Source organism: Triticum aestivum, chromosome 2B (genome assembly GCF_018294505.1).
Source record: "Triticum aestivum cultivar Chinese Spring chromosome 2B, IWGSC CS RefSeq v2.1, whole genome shotgun sequence".
Lineage (NCBI taxonomy): Eukaryota > Viridiplantae > Streptophyta > Magnoliopsida > Poales > Poaceae > Triticum > Triticum aestivum.
Genome location: NC_057798.1, coordinates 45,689,295 through 45,695,143, shown reverse-complemented (window position 1 = coordinate 45,695,143; position 5,849 = coordinate 45,689,295).

The window sequence follows — 5,849 nt, the reverse complement described above, 5'->3', positions numbered from 1 at the left end:
AAATAATGATAAAGTTGAAAACATGGGCATTAGGCTCATACTATACAAACAAGTATATGGTTACCACTTAAGATCAGTTAGTAATGAATTACATTTCTTACCAAGCCACCTTTTAATGAGTATGTGGTTAAAACTTCTTAGTGAAAACTTTACCAATATATAATAAATATCTACATGTACATTTTGAATTTTTTAAATTTGATATGTGGTTACTTTTTTTATACGAGCTCAGTAAAGATTAGGAACCATTTGTGGTTTCTGCATAATATCATCATACCTTACCGTTGGAAAGTTTAGGTGTATAATAAAATTCTACAAGCACATGAGATTTAACACACACTATGTAATTGAAGGAGAAGTAATAAATGGGTATTAACAATATTCTTTGTATATTTACTAACTGAGTCCCTCGGAGATCTAATTTATATTTGGAAATTATACATTTGACACTTTATTTATGGGAAAACCTGAAAATATATGCAAAGCAGATACTTCATAAATTCCATTGAGCCACATGGTAGTCAACGCCTAGCCCGTGCAGATATGCACGGGTCGGTGACTAGTTAGCATAATCGGCATACCATGGAGAAGTACGAGAAGCATTTATGACAGCTAATTATTCATTAGGGAAGCTATCATCAATAGGTAGTGGGTCATCAAGAACATTCTCTAACCTAGACAAGTTGTCTGCAACGGGGTTCTCAGCTCCCTTTCTATCAATAATATGCAAATCGAATTCTTTTACTAGGAGAACCCATCTAATAAGTCTAGGTTTAGCATCTTTCTTTTTCATAAGATATTTAATAGCAGCATGATCAGTGCGAACAGTTACTTTAGAATCAACAATATAAGGTCTGAACTTATCACAAGAAAATACAACTGCTAAAAATTCTTTTTCAGTAGTAGCATAATTTCTCTGGGCACTGTCTATAGTTTTACTAGCATATTGAATAACATTTAGTTTCTTATCAACTCTTTGTCCTAGAACAACACCTACGTCATAATCACTAGCATCACACATAATTTCAAAGGGTAAATTCCAATCAGGTGGCTGAACAATAGGTGCAAAAATCAAAGCTTTCTTAAGTATTTCAAATGCTTCTACACAATCATCATCGAAGACAAAAGGAATATCTTTTTGTAAGAGATTAGTTAGAGGCCTAGAGATTTTAGAGAAGTCCTTAATGAACCTCTAATAGAAACCGGCATGACCAAGGAAACTTCTTATACCTTTAATGTCCTTGGGACACGACATCTTTTCAATAGCATCAACTTTAGCTTTGCTAACTTCAGTAACTCTTTCAGAAATTTTATGCCCCAAGACAATACCTTCATTAACCATAAAGTGGCACTTTTCCCAGTTCAAGACAAGACTAGTTTCTTCACATCTCTGCAAAACTCGATCAAGGTTGCTCAAGCAATCATCAAAAGAAGATCCATAAACCGAGAAATCATCCATGAAAACCTCAACAATCTTTTCACAAAAGTCAGAGAATATAGCCATCATGCATCTTTGAAAGGTAGCAGGTGCATTACACAAACCAAAAGGCATACATCTATAAGCAAAGGCACCGAAAGGGCAAGTCTTTTCTTGATCCTCTTTTGACACAGGTATTTGAGAGAAACCAGAGTAACCATCTAGAAAGCAAAAATGTGTATGTTTGGATAATCTTTCTAGCATTTGATCAATAAAAGGTAAGGGGTAATGATCTTTTTTAGTAGCTTTATTTAATTTATGGAAATCAATTACCATCATATAACCCGTAACAATTCTTTGTGGGACCAATTCATCTTTATCATTAGGAACAACAGTAATACCTCCCTTCTTAGGGACACAATGGACGTGACTTACCCACTGACTATCAGCAACGAGATAAATTATACCTGTCTCCAGGAGCTTTAGTATTTCTTTTCTTACCACTTCTTTCATCTTAGGATTTTACCGTTGTTGGTGATCAACAACCGGTTTAGCGTCTTTCCCCAAATTTATCTTGTGCTGGCATAGAGTGGGACTAATGCCCATAAGATCATCAAGAGTATATCCAATAGCAGCACGGTGCTTCTTCAGAGTTTTCAATAATTTCTCCTCCTCCTGCTCTGAAAGGTTAGCACTAATAATAACAGGATAAATCTTCTTTTCATCAAGATAAGTATATTTAAGAGTATCAGGTAATGGTTTAAGCTCAAACACGGGATCACCCTTGGGTGGTGGAGGATCCCCTAGAATTTCAACAGGCAAGTTGTGTTTCAAAATAGGTCCTTGTTTAAAGAATACTTCATCTATCTCCCTTCTTTCATTCATAAACATATCATTTTCACGGTCTAGTAAATATTGTTCTAAAGGATCATTAGGAGGCACGACAATAGAAGCAAGACCAATAATTTCATCCTTACCAGGCAATTCTTTATCATGGGGTTGTCTACGAAATTTAGCAAAATTAAACTCATGAGACATATCACCCAAACCAATCGTAACAATATCCTTTTCGCAATCTATCCTAGCATTAACAGTATTCAAGAAGGGTCTACCAAATATGATGGGACAAAATCTATCTTGTGGGGAACCAAGAACAAGAAAATCAGCAGGATATTTAACTTTCCCACACAAGACTTCAACATCTATAACAATCCCAACTGGTGAAATAATATCTCTATTGGCAAGCTTAATTGTAACATCAATTTCTTCTATCTCAGCAGGTGCAATATCATGCATAATTTCTTTGTACAAGGAATGAGGTATTGCACTTGCACTAGCACCCATATCACATAAGCCATGATAACAATGATCTCCTATTTTAACAGAAATAATAGGCATGCCTACAACAGGTCTATGTTTATTCTTATTATCGGGTCTAGCAATTCTAGTAGCTTCATCACAGAAGTAAATAACATGCCCATCAATATTATCAGCCAAGAGATCTTTAACCATAGAAATACTAGGTTCAACTTTAATTTGCTCAGGTGGTGTAGGTGTTCTAGTATTACTCTTACGAACCACAGTTGAAGCTTTAGCATGATCCTTTATCCTAATAGGGAAAGGTGGTTTCTCAATATAGGTAGTAGGAACAACAGGATCATTATAAGTGATAGTCTTTTCTTCAATTTTAATAGGTGCAACTACTTTTACTTCAATGGGAGGATTATATTTAAACCACTTCTCCTTAGGGAGATCAACATGAGTAGAAAATGATTCACGGAAAGAAGCTACTATCTCAGAGTCAAGTCCATATTTAGTGCTAAATTCATGAAAAGCATCGGTATCCATAAAAGATTTAACACAATCGAACTTAGGTGGTATACCTGACTCCTTACCTTTGTCGAGATCCCAATCCTCAGAGTTGCGTTTAATTATTTCCAATAAATCCCATCTGAATTCAATAGTATTCATCATAAAAGATCTAGTACAAGAAGTATCGAGCATGGAGCGATTGTTGAGAGAAAGCCGAGCATAAATTTTTTGAATAATAATTTCTCTTGAGAGCTCATGATTGGGGCATGAATATAACATTGACTTAAGCCTCCCCCAAGCTTGACCGATGCTTTCTCCTTCGCGAGGCCAAACATTATATATATAGTTACGATCACGATGAACAAGATGCATAGGATAAAACTTCTGATGAAATTCCAATTTCAGTCGGTTGTAGTTCCATGATCCCATATCATCACATAGCCTAAACCATGTCAATGCCTTTCCCTTAAAATATAAAGGGAAAACCTTCTTCTTGATAACATCCTCGGGCATACCTGCAAGCTTAAATAATCCACAAACTTCATCCACATAGATTAGGTGCAAATCGGGATGCAATGTTCCATCTCCTGTAAAAGGATTAGCTAGCAGTTTCTCTACCATACCCGAAGGAATTTCAAAGTAAACATTTTCAGTAGGTTCAGTAGGTTGAGGAGCAACTCTTTGCTCTACTAGTCGGGGTGAAGATACCCCGAACAAGCCCCTCAAAGGATTATGTTCCATAGTAACAAGTGACAGTAAATTTCAGCACACTATATAAATTTTTCCTTACCAAGTTCCACTTACCAAAGGCGCTTCACTCCCCGGAAACGGCGCCAGAAAAGAGTCTTGATGACCCACAAGTATAGGGGATCTATCGTAGTCCTTTTGATAAGTAAGAGTGTCGAACCCAACGAGGAGCAGATGGAAATGACAAGCGGTTTTCAGTAAGGTATTCTCTGCAAGCACGGAAACTATCGGTAACAGATAGTTTTGTGATAGGGTAATTTGTAAAGGGTAACAAATAATGAAAGTAAATAAGGTGCAGCAAGATGGCCCAATCCTTTTTCTAGCAAAGGACAAGCCTGGACAAGTTCTTATATAAAGGAAAACGCTCCCGAGGACACATGGGAATTACAATCAAGCTAGTTTTCATCACCCTCATATGATTCACGTTCGTTACTTTGATAATTTGGTATGTGGGTGGACCAGTGCTTGGATACTGCCCTTTCTTGGACAAGCATACCACTTATGATTAACCCCTATTGCAAGCATCCGCAACTACAAAAGAAGTATTAAGGTAAATATAACCATATCATGAAACATGTGGATCCAAATCAGCCCCTTACGAAGCAATGCATAAACTAGGGTTTAAGCTTCTGTCACTCTAGCAACCCATCATCTGCTTACTACTTCCCAATGCCTTCCTCTAGGCCCAAACAATGGTGAAGTGTCATGTAGTCGACGTTCACATAACACCACTAGAGGAGAGACAACATACATCTCATCAAAATATCGAACGAATACCAAATTCACATGACTACTTATAGCAAGACTTCTCCCATGTCCTCAAGAACAAACGTAACTACTCACAAATCATATTCATGTTCATAATCAGAGGGGTATTAAGATGCATATAGGATCTGAACATATGATCTTCCACCGAATAAACCAACTAGCATCAATTACAAGGAGTAATCAACAATACTAGCAACTCACAGGTACCAATCTGAGGTTTTGGGACAAAGATTGGATACAAGAGATGAACTAGGGTTTGAGAGGAGATGGTGCTGGTGAAGATGTCGATGGAGATTGACCCCCTCCCGATGAGAGGATCGCTGGTGATGACGATGGTGATGATTTCCCCCTCCTGGAGGGATGTTTCCCCGGCAGAACAGCTCCGCCGGAGCCCTAGATTGGTTCCGCCTCATGGCGGCGGTGTTTCGTCCCGGAAGCTTGCTTATGATTTTTTCTAGGGTGAAAGACTTCACATAGCAGAAGATGGGCACCGGAGGCCTGCCAGGTGGCCCACGAGGCAGGGGGCGTGCCCAGGGGGGTAGGGCGCACCCCCACCCTCGTGGCCAAGGTGTGGGCCCCCTCTGGTATTTTCTTCGCTCAATATTTTTTATTAATTCCAAAAATAACTTCCTTGGAGTTTCAGGACTTTTAGATTTGTGCAGAATAGGTCTCTAATATTTGCTCCTTTTCCAGCCCAGAATTCCAGCTACCGGCATTCTCCCTCTTCATGCAAACCTTGTAAAATAAGAGAGAACATGCATAAGTATTGTGACATAACATGTAATAACAGCCCATAATGCAATAAATATCATTATAAAAGCATGATGCAAAATGGACGTATCAGTCATCAATGTTGTGTTGTTTTCCTATTTCATAGGTGGAATGGTAGCCATATGGCGCCAATGACACAGTAGGGTTCACCGACGAGTTTGTCCTCAACCCGATGTGCTTGCGAGATAGGGATCTTTGGCTTATGTGGTGCCCACTAATATGCAAATGGGCGGTTGAGCTTCATTTGCCATATCGCATGTATCGTCAGTTTGGTCTGTTCCAGCCTCACCCACCGAAATGGGTGGGCACGGACAAAGCACTTCATAGGTAAGAG